This window comes from Ctenopharyngodon idella, chromosome 14 (assembly GCF_019924925.1).
Source record: "Ctenopharyngodon idella isolate HZGC_01 chromosome 14, HZGC01, whole genome shotgun sequence".
In the NCBI taxonomy this organism is placed as follows: domain Eukaryota; kingdom Metazoa; phylum Chordata; class Actinopteri; order Cypriniformes; family Xenocyprididae; genus Ctenopharyngodon; species Ctenopharyngodon idella.
Window position 1 is genome coordinate 28116034 of NC_067233.1, and position 23078 is coordinate 28139111.

Sequence of the window (23078 nt, forward strand, 5' to 3'; positions counted from 1 at the left end):
CAGCCGGCTTTAAGAGAACCAGTCAGCTGCTCACCCAGAGTTTCATGACTCTGTATTTAAATAAACGTCACACGAGTTTATAGAAGTCTTTGAAGTTTCTGTGATTTGTAATTCATTTTATTATATTACTTTTTCATTGGATGCAGTCCATATTGAAAGATACAGCAAAATTAATGTGCAGGTTAGTCAAAATCACATGAGGAGAAGCATTGTGATAATATAATATCGGCTATCACAGATATTCGCATACATACAGGATTAGATTTCTCAGAGGGCCAACGAGTTAGCCAAAAAACAAGAGGTAATCTGCTCTGGAATTTGTACAGAGCTTAAGTGTGAAAAACACAGACTTGGCAGATTCGGATGGGATTCGAATCACAAAGTACGCCTGGGAAACACAAATTTCTCTAATGTCCTCCGGGTAAACTATAGTTCTATCCCAACAGGACTATAGACTGATTTCCAGAAAAACTGTAAATGTTGTTGCGCTTTCAAAAACTTTCTCTGTTGGTTTGAGTGGCTTTACAAGTCAACTTTTATAAAATGGGTGAAAGAATCTCATCGACATTAAGCTAGTAGGATTCCTGTAGCTCAAACAGTTAAACGTAGTGCTAATAATGCAAAGGTCATGGGTTCAATTCCCAGGGATTGGATAAACTGAACAAAAAATATTTAGCTTGAATGCAATGTAAGTCATTTTGGATAAAAACAAATGTGCATTACATAAGGGACCAATGCCATATATAGAGACCAGAATATTAAGATTAATATTTTGCCTTTAACAATAACTTTTCTGGCTCTTGATGCTAATAAACAGGTGTTAAAAGTAAACTATAGCATATGAAATACCAAATTTCATTCATAATAACCAATATTTAGGGTTGGTGTAGATAGTTAGTTAACTATAAGCTAGATAGTTAAAGATCTAGGCTGGTAACTGAAAGGTTTGTAGGTTTAAATCTTTTCATGATGATCTATCACCAATGTGCCCTTGGGCAAGACAATTAACCCCAGGCTGCCCCTTGTAATAAGTCTACTGTAACACATTTGGGATAAAAGTGTCAAGTAAATGTAGACTCAAGAGGATTGATGTTGTGCTTCACAACAATGTTAAGTCAGTCATCAGCCTTCAAAATCTTATGTCAAGTTCATGACCATGACTAATTAACATTTTCTAGGACTTATTAAGGACTCTTCAAATAAGTGTTGCCTTGGAAACAATGACATCATGGGCCTGTCATGCCTTTATACTAGCTGAGACTATGTGATTATGAGTGTCAGGCTCCTCTATACAATGGGTGGATCAGTGCCACACTCCGACAATCAGAATTATTACAGCAGAATGACAAGCCACAGTACTGCCATTCAGCATTGTCGAAAGTAGTTATTTTGCCTTGAACCCCTTGTGAGCAAGTTTATATATAGTACAGCACATATGCGACATGTTACAGAAGTGGAGCGGTAATTAGTGAACAATGAATGACTGTCTCGTTCACTGGTCAGATGACAAGCGCTGCTTAGCGAGACAGACCGAGATGTACGGACGCTCGAGGAGTGACGGGGATGGGACTTCGGTGTCACGTAGAGCAGATAAGACTCATGGGAGAAGACTGACAGCAGTCAATCAGTGGCCATCTTAAGAACAAACACACTGAACAGCTTAAACAACCCTGAATTAAATATTTTTTTTTTGTCAGCATAAAATCTTTTCATGTAAATAAAGCTTTGAATAGTTTGCGCCTTTTTCACAAAACGTGCAAAAAAATGTTGCGCTATTAGGAATGTAAACAGAATATAATTATATATTACAATTCATGGCTGAGATGAAAATTCAAAACTATTTTGTCTAAATTAAATTAAATACAACACTAAAAATTTAAATAATTAAAATCATTAAAATCGACCATTTTAACTCTTTCCCCACCATTGACAAGATTTTCCTTTATTTATGACACAACACAACAGAATTTTCCTTTTATACAGTAGGGGGCGCTATTACCAATTATCTTTAATAGTACAGAATCTCCAGATCCAAAAACAAGTGAAGAAGCAGAAACAAATGATAGAACCATTGCTTACATACATGTAACATAACACAATCTTCAAACATTAAACAGCTTATAAATCAAAACTGCCGAACGTTACCGAATGAAATGTCGACCCAGGACGAGGTACTGGACTGTACAAGCTTTGTGGGTGTTGATATAGTTGATATACAAATTCAGCTGATGATTTATCAGCTTGTCTACAGGACAAATAAGGACTGGATGGCTGATTTTTTTTTTTTTTTAAAGCTTAACGAAGATAAAACAAGACAAAATTGTGTTTGGCCCTGGCAGTGATGATGTGAGACAATCTTTGAAATCAAGCCCTGTGTCTGGCTTTGTGAAATGCAATGTGAAAAATTTGGGTTTTGTTTTGGATAGCAATTTGAAAAATGGACAGTCAGATAAACTCAGTGGTGAGAACAAATGTTTTAGCTAAGACCAAACCATTTTTATTACAGATTTTGAGAAAGAACTTACAGTTTGGTCTTCACTAAGAAAAGATTATTGTAACTCCCTTTTTCGTGGAATTGAGGCGAGATCTCTAGCCCGCCTTCAGAAATTCCAAAATGCAGTGGCTAGGATGATCAAGTCTGCCAAAAATTCTGACTCTGTTACATGGCTCTTGATTTCTTTGAAATTATGTATAAGATCCTTATACTTGTTTTTAAGGCTCTTCATAATGAGGCACCTATGTATATGTCCAATATGCTGTCATTATGCTCCACCCAGATCATTGAGATCAGAGAATCATCATCATTTATGTGTGAGTAGGACAAAATACAAACACAGGGGGGACAGAGCATTTTTGCGAGTGGGTCCAAAACTGTGGAATGATCTCCCCCTCACTATTAGATCTGCCAAATCACTAACTACTTTTAAATTGAGGTTAAAATCACATCTGTTAAATGCTGTGTGTGAACTTCCTTTTAGGGGTTTCAATTGCAACCGTGTCTGTTTTATGTTTGTGTATGTTTTTTTTTTCTGTTTGTTTTTTTTTTTTTTAATGTTTTTTTTAATGTATTTTTTATGTATTGATGTTCTTTGTGATTGTAAAGCACATTGGGCAACTGGTGTTGTATTAAACTGTGCTATATAAGAATAAAGAAAGAAAGATAAAAAAGAATGCATGAAGATAGAATAATTTTTGTTGTTTAAAAGTAGAGGATCTGTTCTTTCTTTTGATATATTGTATGTTCAGATATTCAACAAAATATTCTGAGGGCCATGACATTTTTGTGAAAATTATCAGAGCTGGATGATAATTGTGTAAATGTTGTATTCACTGTGAAAAATGTTAATTTTTACAGAAAAATACTGTAAAGTTGCTACTGTAAAAACCTGTTAATTGGTTTACTGTAAGTTACCCTACCTTAAACATACCTGAAAAATTGTAAATGGTATTACTGTGCATTATATGTAATTTTACTGAAAAACACTGTCGAATTTATGATTGTTCCAAGTAAATTCTATGAAATAACATATAAGTGAAAAAACACTAAAAGGACATTCCCAGAAGTCCCTCTGTGACATATGATTATATTTTATATAAATTATTTTGTTCTTATTTTTGTTATCAGTTATGTACATTAGGTTTTATTTTCTATTATTTATTGTTAATTGCATTATTTTATTGTTATGTGTGTTACCCTGATGATCTTTTGATTTTGTATGCTGTGCTCCGTCTATATATAGTTATTGTCCATACTTTATGGACAGACCACTTACAATGAACTCTGATTGTATTGTACCACCTGTATACTTGTGCACCTGTATCCACTATGGTGGTTATCAGTACATTTTAAGATACAAATATAAATTTACAACTTACATTAAGTTGTAAATTATACAAGCACCAATATATATTTTTTAGTGTTAATAATGGTGGCATCCAGAGATGGGCAGTATTTTAAATAAATGTATTTAAAATACATATTTGATTACTTTTGAGTATTTTGTAATTTGTGTTTTCCTTAACAAAGAAAAAATCAAATGTAATTTGTAATTAAATACTTTGAGAGATAGTATTTTGTATTTTAAATACTTAAAATACATGCAAATATGTTATTTTATTCTCACATACAAGATCCTACCCTCCATTCAGAGCGTCTCCAAAGGCATGCCTTCTCCAAAGCAGCAGGGAGCAAAAGCGTCACGAGAGACATCGTTAAACTACCTCATATCTCATAACATTATGAACATAAACAACTTAAAGATCACTGACCTGTACCACCTGACTGCTGCAGATTAATTTCGGCATTGATAGTGTTGATAGTAAACTGATTTGCTGACGCTTGCATTGGTGCTTGAAAAGTTGAGAAATTTTCAACTTCTGTCGTGAGCAACGAATAACACAAGACATGTCACTCATATTGTTTTGCATGGGAGAAAGTGCAGAGCGCAATAAGTCCCGCCTTCTAAATAAGAGCCAATCGCCGACTAGAAGCTCCGGTTTCTATAGAAACAGTCAGACACGCGCCTCCGAAATTAGGCACAAGAGTCGCGCATTTAGGTCTGCGCATGCGCATTAGCTTGATCAAGCCTAAAAAAAATACCGTTTTTTGTCATGATTCGAGCATTTAGAAAAAAATTATGAGACAGTTGTTGTCAGATTTTATGGAAAATTTAATGGAAAGCTTGGCAAACAGCTTTAGAGAATTTGATGTTTCCCCATTCAAAGAGATAGGAGCTGCACTTGCACGCCCGAGAAGCATTTCAAAGATGGCCGCCGAGTGAAATGACTTGTCTTAAAGGGACTTTGACAGAACCCACAATTCAGTTCGACAACGCATGACATCACCTATTCAAAGTAAATGAGAAGCGTTAACGCCGACGCCCTGTGTGAATGCACCTTAAAGGTGGCTGCAAGCACAAAGTGCGCTGTCTAGTGTTGCGCGAATCACAGTTATATCCACGGACGCTGCGGATAATCCGCGGACGGGTGGGTCAAGTAATAAACAATATTATTCTGATTAATTGCGAGAGAAAACACAGTCAGTCGTGTCTTAAATTAATGTAACCGTTTGGGTGAAAACTGAATGTGTGTCAGTATATTCGGTCTGTGCGTTCGTTCTTAAAGTGACAGCAGCCTAATAAACCTGCTGCTGTCTGTCATTAATGTTAATCAAGCAACAAAAGAAAAAGACAAAATCACTCACTGCTCCTGACTGAATAACTTTAGTATCTTTTATAAGGATCATCAATCTATATTTAATTCATACAGTGAGGACTGTGCAGTGTTTTTACATTTGATTATTCATTTTCTGTATTATTTCCTACTTGAATGCTACCGTTAAATAGTTGTTAGTGCTTTTTAAAATGCTTTGGCTATACATAGCAACTGAGAGCAACTCTCTCTTACGTGTATCTAACTCCACTGTTACTCTCACATTTCAAATGACTGTTTGTAAATTTTCTTTGTATTTTTGTATTTTCAGATTACAAATTTTAATTAAATACATTTTTTTTCATAGCAGTATTTTGTATTTTATTTTTGATGAGTAAGTATTTGTAATTTGTAACTAAATACTTTTTAATGTATTTGTGCCCATCTCTGGTAGCATCAAATGAGCAAATAGAATGATGCAGACCGTGCATCCAAAAAAAACAAAAAAAAAAAAACAACTATCAGCAGTCACAATTCATTCTTTACAGTGATTTTTAGTGTGTGTGTGTTCAAACACATGCACAGGATTCCATGGCTCATTATCACCTGCTCACTATAGTGCGAGTGTATGTGTGTGTGTGTGTGTGTGTGTGTGTGTGTGTGTGTGTGTGTGTGCGCGCCCAAGTAAGGTAATTTGAGAGTGCATGGAGTGTTTGAGGATTGCAACTGTGATTTGTTTCTCTAAACTCAGTTTACTCTGCACTAATCGATACCATTGTGCCAGAGCTCTCTGCATAACAATACAATGCCCTTCCCTAATCACGAAACACTTATACATCTCCTCCTTCTAGTGTAAAAATATGAGCATTCATCACGCTCAAGATGTTTGCCATTTCGCCGTCCATTCGCAGTTCCTGCAAATTCCACGTTCAACCTCTCCAACAGCGCGCGAGCCTCCAATCACCAGCCCCGCACTTCTATTCAAACCACACCTGCATAATTGCCACATCTGACCTTTTCCAACCTGTCTCAGGCAAGCGCGAGCTCACAATTGAGCCGTGGTATAAATAGCAGCTCATTTCATGCTGCTGAGGCATAAAACAAAGCTTGATTTTCATACCCACTTCATCTCACCAACTCTGAACCGAGCCACCATTGCCCGTTTCCTGATACCGAGCCAAAGCAAGATCGCATCGACGGCACTAGAGCGAAGAGTCACAGGATGTTAAAAGATGTCGATCTCTGGTGTAAATACGACCTTGTTGTCGTTATGTTGTCAAACTGCTTCTTTTCAGAGGGATTGCGGAATCAATTCAACAGCATAATTCAATTCTCGCCAACCCTTGTGAATTGGTAATGGCTCTCTGGTTGACTGACTTCGATTACTGACAGCCGTTCTCTAAGTAGGGCAGGAAAAAAAAAGTTTTGATGTCGAAAGCGGCTCATAGGCTTAATCCATAATTATCCTTAAAGCTCTCCTCTGTCTAGGAGCTGCTGTGCCCCTGTATTGATTCGCCGAAGATTTCTTTAGCGTGAGTGAGCATTAGAACATAGATTTGCAAACAATGCACACATGCATAACAACATGCAAAGCATGCAAGCCACATCTATCACGGCTAAACGGCATCTCGGCGGATACAAAAAACATGACCCCGTTGTGTTGCGGATTATGCTTTTGTGTTCTTGAGGCACGATTACAGAAGCTTGCGCTTTTGATCTCATTACAACAGATTTACAGGATGTTTTATAAGCTTAATAATTCATCGGATCAGATTTGATCATTCCAAGGAAGATCATTCCTTTGAGAAGGGCTTTCCACATGTGCGAGTACTTGATATAAATCTGCTTGGCGCCTGCTGCTACGGGAAACCCAGAAACAAAAGGACAGAGACAGCGTTGGCCTAACACAAGAGGATCGTTTTTAACGCACTACAGACAGCTGCGATAAAATGACACTGAAAGAGTGTCTTTTCATGTGAAGTAGAATACACGGTGAAATAAAGCAAGTCTTACGCAATCACTGAACTTAGCAAAGCAGAATAAGAGTATTCTTGAAACTCGGTACTGAAGTGGAGGAGTGTGGGTGGATGGGGGTGGGTGTTAATAGGGAATTAATGAGAGGAGAGCACACTGGATGAAGGGATGAACATGGAGCTCCGGAGGAAAGATGCTGGATTAGCTGAGAGTGGGGGTGTTTTATGTGGGAGGGATTCTCCTGTTAGAAAAGTAATGGGACAGGGATCCCCCTGGAAACTAGAGCCCACACACAGATAGCCACACACAATGTCTTAGACATGCAGTTCTTCCATGGACAAGCAGGAGTGCTAGAGCTGTGCTTACATTTAGGGTGAGAGGTTTGTTCGAGAAGTATTAAATTACTTTGTCTTAAACTATGGATGATACTGCAAATAGTTGAGGAAAGGTGTGCTATTACTTTTCTAAAAGATCAGATTTACAATTGCCCAGAATACCCTACCAAAACATCCTATCAACCAGCCAGAACACCCTAACAACTGCACTGCAACACCTGAGGAACTGCATGGCCACTGGTACGCCCACAACACTGTAGCAGCAGGTTTTGGTCAAGCAAATTTACATGATTTTTTATGTAAAAATCTAATTTTACACTTGTAATTGAATATTTATATGATATTAGAAACATACATAAGCCTTTGAACAATATACATTTATCAACCTACAATATATTGCCCTGAATTAGCACAAGGAACTGTCTAAATGTAAATGCACATTATCTCTGATTTAAACCCTGGGAAGTACACTGAGAATTCATATTAGGCACTAAAGTGTTGCATAATGCAGATGCTGATGAAATGCCCATGGAATAGACCTTTATGTCAAATAAGAAAGGCAGTGTATTTATTTGCTTCATGCTTTTACCTTTCATTTGTTTCAAAGGTCAAAATATCTGATTACCATTCATGTGAATGGGTGCATGTGAATAGGTGGAAATATTGAAAAGATCTACACTACCAGTCAAAAGTTTGGAATGATTAGGATTTTTTTAAAGTCTTTTATGCTCACCAAGGCTGCATTTATTTGGTCAGAAATACAGTTTAAAAAAAAAAAAAAGGTAATATTGTGAAAAAAAATTTTCAATGTATAATTGTACTTTCACAATGTTTTTTTTTTTTTTTTTTTTTTTACTGTATCTAATAAATGCAGTCTTTGTGAACATAAAAGACTTAAAAGTACAATATGTAACTTTTAGCCCTCTAGTGGTTAAATACAAAACTGCATGCATTTTGCAGAAGAACATTGTTTGATTGTGCTTTGGCTCTGCGTGACTATGCCGATGAATATGGTTATCAAGCAAGCTCATAAAACATTCACTACTAGTTTTAAGAGATATAACCAGTTTAGATGGAAAGGATCTCAAGCTGACTATCTGAAGACGTTACTGTAGCTATACACATTAATAGACACAGTGCTTCCCTGAAAATAAATTCCATCACAGCACTACAACAACCATAATGAAATGACCCGGCACAATATATATAAATCTTTACAATGAACCAAACGTTCACTTAAGACATTACAGATCATGTTTGTGTGAATACTCACCAAGACAGATTTTTTGAAATGCTGTAATTCTGTGTATAAGTGTATATATCGGGATCGCGCGCAGTCTGAGGCATCTTCGTGCTCGCACTTTGGATCTGTCAGTTAGCGCGAGTAAGAGTTCTTTACATCAGCATGAGTTTGAAAATCACATTTTATTGGTTCAGACTCATCAACAATTTGATATTAATATTAACAAAGTTGGAATGCTACACTTTAAAACAATACCAAACTTGTGCTGAGGGGAAGCACCATTCGTCCAGAAGCGAGCAGAGAAAAATGGCATTTTTCATGGTCAAAGGAAAGGTACTCCTCTCAGAAAGCATACAAATAAAGATACTTTTAGATGTTTAATTGCTATTTGGAGCATTGGGATCGCTAGACGAGGGCTTAATGAACAAATTTTTGTGAAACCTCAATTTCAACCAAAATTTACATTTTTCACTTGTTTTGCCTGTAGCTCGAAATTAGCCCGTGCGCATTCCGACTCATTTTGACGGGTGACAAATGTTTTGAAAGTACCAGTTTTAACTTTTTCAAATTATATTTGGCCTATATTGGACAGTACACTGGACTCGGGGACGAGTATTGGGAAAGGACCTCCAGCTTGAAGTCAAACTCAGGTGCACCATATGTCAGCACCTACGGCTCCTATGGTTCCTACAGCATTTGTGTTTTTTATGAGATGGTTTACTTATAGTTACTTTTTTATGGTTTACTTATAGTTGTCTCTGCATGTTACACTGACATAGGAACATTTAAATGATTAGTTCACTTTAAAATGAAAATTACCCCATGATTTACTCACTCTCTAGCCATCCTAAGTGTATATGACTTTCTTCTTTCAGACGAACACAATCGGAGTTATATTAATAATCACCCTGATGCTCCCAGGCTTTATAATGGCAGTGCACAGAAACCAAAAAAGCTCAAAAAAGTACATTTCAAGCTCAAAAAAGTACATTCGTCCATCATAAACATTCTCCACGTGGCTCCAGGGGGTTGATAAAGTCCTTCTGAAGTGAAGTGATTCGTTTGTGTAAGAAAAATATCCATATTGAACACACATTTAACAAAATAACTAGCTTCTGCCAGACCGCCTTCCGTATTCAACTTATGGAAAAAGAAAAGCTGATGTTATGTCTGTTACGCTTGTTTTCGTAAGTTGAATAGGGAAGGCGTAGGACGTAGCGTAAGCGTTTTGAAATGCGAGAGGTGTTACACTTTCTTCATAAGTTGAATACGGAAGCTAGTTATTTTACTTTATAACGTGTTAAATATGGATATTTTTCTCACACAAATGCATCGCTTCACTTGCATCGCTTCACAGAAGGCCTTTATTAACCAGAGTATGTGGAGTATGTTTATGATAGATGGATGCACTTTCTTGAGTTTCAAACAGGTATTTTCCATGCACTGCCATTATAAAGCCTGGGAGCATCAGGGTGATTATTAATATAACTCCGATTGAATTCGTCAGAAAGAAGAAAGTCATATACACCTAGGATGGCTTGAGGGCGAATAAATCATGGGGTAATTTTCATTTTAAAGTGAACTAATCCTTTAAACACTCATTTTCACTTTAATTTTCTTTTTTATGCATATAGTAACAACATGCATGAACTTTGTTGTATTTGTGTGTTTTCTGCACTTGAGTACAGTATGTTTCTGGCCTTTATAAACTGAAGTTGCAAAGACGGCAATCTGGGGAATCAACACAGCGCTCATCACAGCAACAAGTCCTCAAGTCTCCCACTCAGGAGCTAAGCGTGCCACGCTTCTCCAGGTGTCTCCTCTGGGCAGATGGGCTGCGCTACTGCCATTTTTAGAACAGCAATTACTCAACATCTGCCACAGTGATGGAACCTCAAATTATACCGTGGAACCCAGCAGGGGGCTGTAGGTAGGAGCTGTGGGTTTTCAACATGGGAGGGCGGACAGGGACCAACCTACCAGGTGTTCCCCACACTGAATGTCTCAAGGGAAAGATGGCGAAAAAGTTAGGGAGGTATAGCGTTTAGCTCATTTATAGCCTCAACAAAACATTAACTGCAAGGCACCCAGCCTGGCCAACACAGTTTGAACCATTAAGTTATGCGTTTGCATCTTAAATGAATACATAAATGATAAATAAGACCACATATTGGCGAGTTTCAGCTTTTAAACTCCTAAATATAGAATAGTCATATAGCTCCTGTGGTCTGCCTCTCTGCCTCTTCTCATCTATATTCATGCTTTTCCATATTGGAAAGGTCTGTGCATCTCAAGCTAAGCTGTGAAAAGCACTCCTGCTGCAATTACTGATTAATTACAGGGAATTAAAGCAATTAAGGCTTTTGAAATATACAATTAACCATCACATTTCCTGTTACAGGCCTGAGATTATAATGCATTCATATTTCGTACTATTGTAGCGTTAGTTTCAGATACTGCCGACTTGAACTGGTCAAAAAACTTTCAAAAATGTGGATTTGTTGCATTCACATGATCATTATTTAAATATAAATGCTTTGGCGCACAGAATAATGCTTGTCAAATGTTCTTCGATGTCGGATCCACCCAAAACTGAGTTACTTGTAGGCTGGTTACCAAAAAAAGAAAGTGAAATAAATAAACAAACAAACAAACAAACTAAAAAAGACAACAGAAATACGACTATGCAAACGCTCGCTCCATTCACAAGTAAACAAATAAACATAACAATAGTTGTCAAATCACGATTCAGCTTTCCTCAAACCTCAAGGAAACAGCGATACTTTTTGACAGATGAGGCACAAAGGTACAATAAAAGGTAAGAACGTGGCTCCTCTCCCAGGTACAGCGATGATGGTATGACTGATTGAAACACAAAAAAAGGAATTTGAAGATTTGAGAAAGTGAGAGAAGGTCTTAGGGGGCGCGTCTCGGCGCCGTTCTCCTGCATTACGCCAAACGGGGCATGTTGCCTGGAGTCTTGCCTACGGACATCGGCATGGGCACACACACACATTCTCCTGTTTTGTGCTTTTCTTCAATCTGTTTTATTTACTAGCAGTATGGCGCACATTTGCATGACAACAACAACAAGATGTCTCAAAAGATTTCTATTAAACTTTTCAATGTGTCATCTGTCTCCACTCGTTTCTCTGCACTTAACTTTAGGTGCCAAGTCATTTTGAACTGAATTCTTAATATCAAGAGCGTAGGACTCGATTGTTTGGGGACGGGGAGACATAAAGTAAAAATCCTTGAGTGAGATAAAGGTGGCTTGGTTTGCGGTCTGAGGTTTGACTCCAGGTTTGAATTCTACCTTGAACTGTTTAATTAATGAACTGACGTTTTGTGGCAGCAGAGACAACAGTGGAGTATGACATGCTACTTAAAACTATTTAAAAGAACTATTTCTTAACAACACTCTTCTATAGAAAATTATTGTAATTCCTTCATAATTACATGCAGTTTTGACCTCAAATTAATTGACTATTTAAGCGATCTACAAAAGGATGAAAGGTTATTAAAAATTTAAAAACCCTAAAAGAAATAGTGATCATTCTAAAAGCATAAACACTACAGTTCAAAAATTTAGGGTCCGTAAGATTTTTCAATGTTTCTATTAAAAGATTTTTTTAAGTCAGCATCATTACTCCAGTTATCAGTGTCACACGATCCTTCAGAAATCATTTTAATATGCTGATTTGATACTCAAGAACCATTTTTTATTATTATCAATGTTAAAAACAACTGAGCTGCTTAACGTTTTTGTGGAAACTGTGATATTGAGATTGGCTGTAAATATATAAAATATATAAATTATATATATAATATATATATATATATATATATATATATATATATATATATATATATTATTATTATTATTATTATTATTATTATTCTTTGATGAATAGAAGGTTCAAAAGAACACAATTTATTTGAAACAGAAATATTTGGTAACAATATAAATTTCTTTACTGTCAGTTTTGAACAATTTAATGCGTCCTTGTTGAACAAAAAGTATTAATTAATTTCAAAGAAAACTTTGTGATCGTCAATCATGATGTGATAATCAATTTGTTATTGACAATAGTCACTAAATGGTATTGCCAACAACAAAAAAAATTGTTTTCAAACAGGTTTCCAGAACACGCCCCCACCATCTGCCATTGGTCAGACAAAGAGATAGCCCTGCCCCCAAACTCACATCATTGGTTAAGGCAATGTTACATGGTCAGGCACTCACACAAACAGAGCAATGTTTTGACAGCATCACAGCAACAGTGCTTACACTTTACAAAACTCAAACCAGAACATCTCTACACATTACGCTTGGATAGGAGAAAGTATTTTAAGATAATGATATATTTGAGCTATATATAATATATAAATGATATATTTCAGCTTTTAGAACACTGTACATTTATATATTGACATATAAAAAAAGAAAATAAAAGTAAAAATCCCTGAAATAATTCCATTGTTGTAAATATAAGGCACGTAAATTGTGCAACGTGTTACTTTTTTCCGGCAGTGCAGTTCTGCTTGCACTGGTGTTGTAGAACAAATTCTGCCTCTTTCCACTGCTGGAGCCTCGGGACTAAAGGCCTGAAAGAGGAGCTTACGCTGTGTTACCGGTGTCATGAATCTTTCATAAAACTGTCACAGGAAAGATGGAGCGCTCGATGTAGCCATAATTCCCAGTGCCGACACAGTCCCAGTAGAAAGTGTGTTATTGAGGCAGGTGGATGCTCTGAGTCTGTTGTGTTAATTGAGATTGGCTGTAATAACATTTTACATCAAGTCACTATATGAGTGTTATGACAATTTCAGTGTCAAGTTAATATTGAAAAACGACTTTCTATATCCCTTCTTTGCTCTTAGTTCTTCTTTCTGCTCCTGTTCTGAGTCTTTCTCTGTATTTTCTTAAATGTGATGAATTATCCATTCCTCTCTTTAGGAAACCCTGTCTGCCTTGCTAAAATAAGAGAGATTGCCTTCTTTTGCATGCTTAGATAAATGATCAAATATTCATATCCATACATAGTTAGCTTGTGCTTTTTTGTTCTATTTTCTTTCTCTGGAACATTTCTCTGCACTTTATTGTTTTTCTTATTCATGAAGAGCACAGCAAGTGTCCTTATATGAGCATTATGAGTCATTTAAAGGCTCTGCTTGGGAATTAACTCCGCAAACCTTAACATTTTCAGTCATGTACATGCACACACACACACACACGCACATGACTACTCATGCTATGACAACCCAAAGACCTCTGGCAACATATAGCGATGGCTCAAAAAGCTTTGCAACTTCTACACGTGTCAAAACTCATCAGTGATGGATGTTAAATTAATGCGTTTAAAGGGATAGTTCACCCAAAAATGAAAATTATCCCATGATTTACTCACCCTCAAGCCATCCTGGGTGTATATGACTTTCTTCTTTCAGACGAACACAATCAGATATATTTAAAAATATCCTTAGTCCTCCAAGGTTTATAATGGTTGTGAATGGAGGGGCCGCATTTTGAAGCCAAAAATAATGCATCCATCCATAAAAAAAAAGTAATCCATACGATTCCAGTGGGTTAATAAAGGTCTTCTGAAGCGAAGCGATGTGTTTTTGTAAGAAAAATATCCATATTTACAACTTTATAAATTCAAATAACTAGCTTCCGGCGGACAACCATACACAGAATGCACAAGTTGACTTGTACCAAATGAGTAATCCTCTGACACGATGTATGATGCAGGATGTTGGAGTATTGTAAGCTTAGACGGCTCTCGCAGTTCAAACAAATAGGGCTGTGCAACAAATTTAAGCTCCTCTTCTCTTATATCAAAATCCTCTGACATTTCTCTTTAAAAATTATCGTTTTAGACTTATATTCCGCGACCGGTGATTTGTTTTGCTCTATCCTCTGCGCCTCCGCATTCGTCATTACGTCATGCGTCAAGTCAAAGGTTGCTCTTCCGCCACAAATCAACTTGCGCGGCAGGCGTATGGTCGTCACCGGAAGCTAGTTATTTGAATTTATAAAGTTTTCAATATGTTTTTTTTTTCTTATAAAAACACATCGCTTCGCTTCAGAAGACCTTTATTAACCCACTGGAGTCGTATGGATTACTTTTTTTTATGGATGGATGCATTATTTTTGGCTTCAAAACGTGGCCCCCCATTAACAACCACTATAAACCTTGAAGGACTAAGGATATTTTTAAATATCTCCAATTGTGTTCGTCTGAAAGAAGAAAGTCACCTAGGATGGCTTGAGGGTGAGTAAATCATGGGATAATTTTCATTTTTGGGTGAACTATCCCTTTAATGTCACTGGTAACATTTGGTAACAGTTAACATTTTGCATGTGAACATTTTTTACATGGCTGATGAGAGTTGTTTAATTCCAGCTGAGTATTTGATACATTGGAATATTTATATTTTGGCATTACTCTGTCTTTCTTCAAATAAATTATGATCACTATATACAGTAAATATATCAGTGGTCACATTTTTGTCCAGTGGAGAAACCCAGAGCACCATTTCAAGGCGACAATGTGTACAGGCGACAACGTTGTCAAAACGATCCCCGTTCACAAGGAATGGTGAAAACACTGTATTATTCATGACAGGCCATAGTTGGCAATGTCACTTTGCAAAGTAACACTATGTGCCTACAGACTGAACACGTAATACACACGTACATGATGTCACCATTTTCACAAATACTCGTTTTTGCAGTTTACACAGAGACGATAGCAGTATTCTTTTCAAAAACTTGCACTTTGAAACCCTATTTCAAAAGCTTGTATTTTCAACCCCCCAAAACGCCGTTGTCCTGTAAATGAACAGGAAAACACATAAAACTTCTTCTATTTTTAGTTGAAAATGGCCCCTAAATATGTAACTGACTGCTACACAACAAAAAATTTTACATTTCAAGGTACTGAAATGAACAATAATTTTCTGTTTTCCTCTCAATTGCCTGCTATAACTTTCTGTTGGGTTTTACTGACCATTTTACCATTTTACTGATGTATATGAACAAGCAATTTTAGTTCCGACCAGTTACGGTGACCAAGAATAAAGAACATACTTTCACACTGAAAAAAATGGAGAGAAAAAAAAAATCACTCAGAAATTGCTAGTAAATTTCCACAAACAATTCCAAAGAAATGGCAAGTAACACACTGAATTACGAAAAATAACTTTTTACAGTGTGTGTGTGTGTGTGTGTGTGTGTGTGTGTGTGTGTGTATAAGACAATTTTTTCAATTTTTTTCATTTTTCATTGGGCTATCCAAGGAGTAAAATATTGCAATTAACCACCTGTTATGTGTTTGTGGTAGTCAATAACATAATAGGTTAATTTGTTTAATTTGAGCATCCTCTAATTGTAGTGCAGTTAGGTAAATGAGATCAATATAGTTTTATCTTTATCATTAATTAATAATCATCTTGTTCACAAAGTCATTAACAAACTTTGAATGGAAAAAAAAACAGTCTATTCCAGAATTATTTGTGCTTTTCCTTCACTTTCCACTTCCCTGTGGAACACTTCAGCAGATAATGACGAAATGCTGTCTGCTCCAGCTCTAGTAATGACATCTAATGTGTTGAGCTGGGATAATGTGCATTACAAGTTGCATTTGCGTTGAGTTTGGAATATGCCTCCACGCTTTAATACCGCGCTGCAGTGAGAATCCATTATGGTAATGCAGCACCTGAGGGAAGCAATGGGAGAGATCAGTCTTCAAGTGCTTATTACCAAAGATGACTGTGTTTAATGAAAGCCTCCCTGTGTGAGAAGGTAAGCCTTTCCCTTTCTCTTTCTTTCTCTCTCCCCCTCTCTTCTTTTTCCATTTGTCCCTTCTCTCTGCCACCCATCCACAGTTTAGGAAGCTACTTTAAAGCTGTAGCAAGCTACTCATAATTTAGAGTTGTTGAACTGCAGACAAGCTACTCTTTTGAAAAATTAGCTACACTACAAGCTTCAACAAAGTACCTGCACTGAAAGGAGCCATTTTTTGTTAAATACAATGGTAAAATATATATAATTTAACCACAGCCATACTTTTTCTCGTACAAAAACAATGACAGTTTTTGAATGAATCTCAATTAGGGTTAGAGCTTGAAACAATTATAATATCATAGTAATAATTAGCAGCAGTTAACTAAATAATCTACTTTTTAAAAAGAAACCCTCCCAGCACATCACTATTTACTGAAACACTCTTTGGAAAACAGTTGAACTATGGCAAAGTCTCTTTAATGCAAATATATTCACTCAGCAGCAATATTGATAATGCTTTCAGGCAGCTATTTTCAAAAAACATAAAATCACCACAACTGCAGGTCAAGATTACATTTAAATAACATCACACAAATATCACGCAAAAAAAACCAAAAAAACAACGTAGGTTTTTAGGGAAAACGTGCCTCTACCTACACTTCGGCAAAGCTCCAAAAACATACTTATATATACAAATCACTGCGGTTTCCAAATGAAATGAACGCTAGTGGCAGTAAAACACCAACAAGCTTTTATTCCTTTTCATACAAATTATGATTACAGGTGCAGATTATTGATAAATAAAGACTTATTTTCATGCAGTTCCTTTCACAATACTATGTTGTGGCCTCAAAAGACTTTTACCATAGTGCATGATTTGTAAACTAATACATTTTGATGTTTATATCCCATAACCAGCTCCATTTGTATGGCTTTTCTGACGTAGTAAACTTGCTCTGTAGCTCACCTGATACAGCACTGCACTTTCAGGGGCTGTTTACACAATACCGTTTTCAACTAAAAACAGAAAGCTTTTTATGCCTTTTGGCCATTCATTTACACGACAACGGCGTTTTGGTAGCCTGAAAAGGCAAACTTTTGAAAATGTGTTTCAAAGTGCAAGTTTTTGAAAATGGTCTCAGTGTAAACAACAAAAATGCGAATCTGTGAAAATTATTATGTCATGCACATGCATATTACATGTTCAGTCTATAGAGTTTCATCACCATCTAATAGCCTGCCTGCAGAATACAGCGTTTTTAGTCGTTTTCACGGATCTGTATGAATGGGGATCATTTTGACATTGGTGTCATCTGTACATGGGAAACTCGAAGGAAAAACTTTTCCGTTTTAAGCGTATCATTGTGTGTAAACGTACCCTCAGTATGGAGCACTTGAATACTAGTCCTGTTAAACACGAGTCACAATTAAAGAGCTCAAAAACATGTAGAAGCAGCTAAAATGGCATGGTTGCATCAGCAAATGTGTTTTTTTATCTCATATTTACTTCCGGCTATGTTTAGGGTAGGATTTAATGTAGGTGGTACATTATTTTCAAATGTTAAAAGCATTAACCTTTTAACTGGACATTTAATTTCTGAACTGCCCTGATTTTTACAACAACTAACATAATATAACGTTGCAACTGAACATGCTTTTAACTAAACTGGACATTTAATTTCTGTACTGCCCTGATACTTATAACAACCAAAATATTAAAACGTTATCAGATTCACATTCTTCTGTTTAGGGTAAAACTGAATGCACTTTTAGCATCACTCACTGGACATTTCACTTTGAAAGTGTCGCAAAACATGCAAGAAGCAACGTAATGTCATTTTGCATAAATTGCACCACGGGTATGTTTTCCCAATAGCCTGGGTTGAATAAAACTCTATTTTTCAGGCTGGTTCAACTAAGGCGCATTCATGTTCTATAATAAACAAACAGAAAATTGGCTTTTTTAATGATAAATATACAGTTGTCATTATTAAACATTACCATTTCTCCCATTCAAGTGGCTCATCTCCTCCCCTTATAATGTCTAAGACCACTCTACTGAAGTATGTTGGTAGCATTTTGCGATAGTTTGTACACCCCGCTCATCATCATTCAGCAGCTTCCTTTGCTCTTCCTTGTCCTCCTCTCATGTCTCACCATCTTTCTCTTTACCTCGCCTCTCTCATTTGTCTACACCAAGCAGTGACAGCTTATGTAACAGCTCCAAACTTAGCTTCCTATTTGAACGGCACGTTACGCTTCTGTTTTTTTCTTCCATTACATGACTCATTTTAGTTATTACCCTTTGACAAAGAGAACAAGATGAGGGGAGGGCTGATCTGGTAGAAGCAAGAGAGAAGGATCGAGAATAAGAGGAAAAAGAAGAGAAAACAAGGATTTAATTATTTAGTCTCTCTGCAGAGTGAGTCTGACCCAGATGAGGCTTTTGCCGCTATTCATAGGCCAGAGGTGCATGATGGGTCCTTCATGGGGGCTGCTCTGGGACAAGGAAACAGCAGCTGACAAGACCAACATTATGAGCGGGTAACATGAGGGAAGCCATCGTGAGTGAGAATGAGGGATGTGAAAAACAAGCAAAAAATGGAAAGGACAGGAACCCTGAGCTCTATTTATGCTTTTTATGTATATATATATATATATATATATATATATATATATATATATGAAATTATGAATTATGAAATTATATTTATTATATATTACAATTTAAAATAACTATTTATATATAACAATTTACAATAATATAAAATACATAAAAAACTAATTTAATATATTGTATATTTTAAAATGTAATTAATTCAGTGATGCAAAGCTGAATTTTCAGCATCATTACTCCAGTCTTCAGTGTCACATGATCCTTCAGAAAGAGAAAACAGTTGTGCTGCTTCATATTTTTTTGTGATACGTTTTTCAAGACTCTTTGATGAATAGAAAGTTTAAAAGAACATTCATTTGAAATAGAAATCTTTTGTTACATTATAATGGTTTTTAATGTCACTTTTCATCAATTGAATGCATCCTTGATGAATAAAAGTATACATTTCTTTCCAAAAAAAAAAAAAAAAAAAATATATATATATATATATATATATATCTTACTGACCCCAAACTTTGGAATGGCACTGTTTTTCTTCAAAATATCTTTAACCTTTAATTATCATGTCCATGCACCACATAAAAGTTAGGAAAACACATATATACATTTCAATGCTTTTTCTCTCACAAAAGTATTTTTTCCCCTGAGAAACTTTGTGTTCTACGGAGCCCATAAAGGGACGTGGTGAAGGAAAAAATTATGAAATGGAGGAAAAATTATGTGTCAATGTTTTTGCTTGCTCTCGTTCTCATTCGCAAATGTTTTGTGTTCCCCCAAGAAACTTTGTGTTCCCTCGCAAAAATTTCGTGTTCCGCTGAGAAACTTCACAAATAGATCAAAAGGTGTTGTGAAGGAACACAAAGTTTCTCGGGAGAACGCAAAACGTTTTGCAAGCGAACGCAAAGTTTCTCAGTGGAAACATTTGCGAGAGAAAGCAAAAGCATTGACTTAATATTTTTCCTCCCATTTTATACTTTTTTTCCGCCACCATGTCCCTTTAGGGGCTCCGTAACATTCCCTCGCAAAAGCACTAAAATAGTTTTTTCTCCCATGTCATATTATTTCCATCACAAAATATTTGCGAGCAAACGCAAAAGGATTGAACTTTTTTTCCTCCCATCTCATTTTTTTGACCATTACCATGTCCCTTTAGGCGGTCCATATATATGTAACTGGTCCTACTTGACCTACTCAGTGCAGGATGTGAATCGGCGTCTCCAGCATGGGAGATGGGCACACTAAAAAGGACACTAAAGAACGCAGCCTCTAGCGTGCCTCTTGAGGCCAGGGAAGTGAGGTTTACATGCACAGCTCTTACTAGCTTGCTTCCATTACACTCACCCCCTAAACCTCAATCCTATCCGGGTCACGGCACCAAATGTAACCCCTCGGGTCCTATTTGCCCCACTCTGTGCAGGCATCAAACCCGGGTCTCCGGCATGGGAGGCGGGCGTGCTAACAAGGACGCTAAAGACCGCAGCCTCTAGCGTCTGTCATAGTGTGCCTCTTGAGGCCTGGGAAGATAGGTTTATACACACAGCTCTTACTAGCTTGCTTCCATTACATATACACCATATTTTCATATATGTAGATTTTTTAAAAACTTTTTTTCCACACAAAACCCTAAAACTGTTTCAAGTCTGTGTTTGAAGAAACTGCACACAAACAAATTTTGTTATACGAACTTTTACTGATATCCCCTGCTCAGTGTGTAGGGAGCCATGTACACTGCGTAGGGACTATGTGAATTGGACAGTTACATTAAGGGAAAGTAGAGGGCACATATACAGTGAAATTCCCCTGAGAGTTCCACACTTTTATCTTTCATATCCTCAGGGCAGACAACAAACTCTAGAGAGCAAGAGAAAAAAATGGGGTAGGACAAAAGAGAATGCGCATCAAAGCAGTTATCCCCTTGACTTTATTCTCAATGTTATATTACATATAAATAAGTCTAAGTAGGTCAGATTATTCTCTGTACTATACACTGCATCCTGAGCTTTACATATGAGTGTAAACAGTGAGGATGTTGGCTTTCTAATAAATGTTTTGAGGCAGGAATTTCTCAATCCAACACAACCAAAAATATAACTACAGTTTTGCTGCAATGTCAGAAGCAGGAGAGGAAATGCTTTTGTTGCAGTCTGACTGAACCTCCAAGAACAAACATTACAGGAAAAATGCTACAACTTTGTCCTCTTCCTCTCCTAATTGCCCTTTTTTTAATACCGTACACTGCGCTCCGCTCTCTCCTAGCTCATCTCTTCATTCCACTCATTCCTTCAACAGATTCCGTCTGCTCCAGCGCATGGGTGAATCAGCGCTCCGCACGGCCGCAGTCACTAAACTTCCGATAAAATCAATGTTTAATTCACATCGCTCGAGGCCATTGACAGAAAAAGTAGAAGTCTTTCATCTACAAAGGGATACACAGAGGCTCCAAGTGCGAAAGGAATCTCGCAGAATTAGTGCAATCGTCACGAGTTGTCCCATTTATTTCACTGAGCGTGTGCTCTCGCTGACACTAAGAAGATCTGAGGGGCCGCGGAATGAGACGCATCCCGCTCGCCCCTTAAACTGCTGGAGTGTATGTGAACTGGGTGCAAAATGCACCTTTTAGTATTTTAGTACACAGGCTTTTATACATAAAATTGCTTTGTAGTGGACTTTATATTTGAGGCTGTTGTCAGGGGGGACAAACTGGAAATGTTGTCCCGGTACCTGTGTTGAGGAGGCCCCGTTATACGTTTGAACGCTGGTGAGAGCATGAGACCTGGGGCCCATACTTATAGTTTTGTCATGGGCCCTTTAAATTCACACAAGGAATACAGTCAGTCACAGGCGATCCACACTCCAATCCAGAAGGGGGTGCACACAGTAATGCAATGCTATTTGCTACCAGTAAAAATCGCATAAGAAGAAGAAGAGATGAACAATCTGTATGTTTACATGTAATCTCTCAACCAGTGTTTCAACTGCGGAAAGATATCAATAAAACAGCTGGAGAATAATATCTCATGTAGCATTATATTTACATCAGGCATTTAGTGTTGACAGCATGTTAGTTCACTAGAGAAATGAACTCTAGAAAGGAGCATTCCGTATATGCACTATATTAGCCTATTCATTATATTTACTTAACCTGTTAGTAATGTCTTGATTATTTAATGTGTTTATATTAATTTGTCATGAAAACAAGTTATGACAGTAACTGTGTAAATAATTATATTTAAAAAATGAATTGGAGTAGAAAGTTAACTTTATAATTAGATTTAGAAGTTAATGCACAACCTGCCTTATGTGAAATTTACGTTGTTTTTTTTTTTTTTTTGAGTGTTGATTTTTATATCTAAAAATAAATAGCAACTGAATTTAATAGTTTGGTCTGTTGTTTATTGTAACCTTTAATATTATAGTAATGTGTGAGTAAGGGCTCCCTAGTTTACAGCATTAGCTAATCTTTTTTACCCTTAAGAAAATTTAATTTTATTTAATTTTATTTTATTTTATTATTTTAATTTTTAATTTTTTTTTTTTTTTATTGTGAGTGGGCCATTCTCAAAATCTGGTAACAAACAATTCACTTGACATTTCAGACATAAAAAAATAAAAAATCAAATAGGTAAGAAACATATGAAATAAATGTCATAAAAACCATTAAATATTTAACTTTCTCATGCATGTCAACACATTGTTACAACACTAATTGCCAGATAGAATATAATTCCAAGCGAAAACTGTTTTTTTTTTTTTTTTTTAGAATTAAAAGGTGCGTTTGACCCATTCCAAAAATCACCATTTACAAATTTGAGAGGATTTTGATATTGTGCATTTAGAATATATTTAGTGTCATTTTCATGTTTGAAAGAAACTTGTCCCATATTTAATTTTTGCTATATGGAATGCAAAAACTTTGAAGCTCAATATCTCAAAACTGCTCAGAACGCAAATAGAACCTTAAAATTC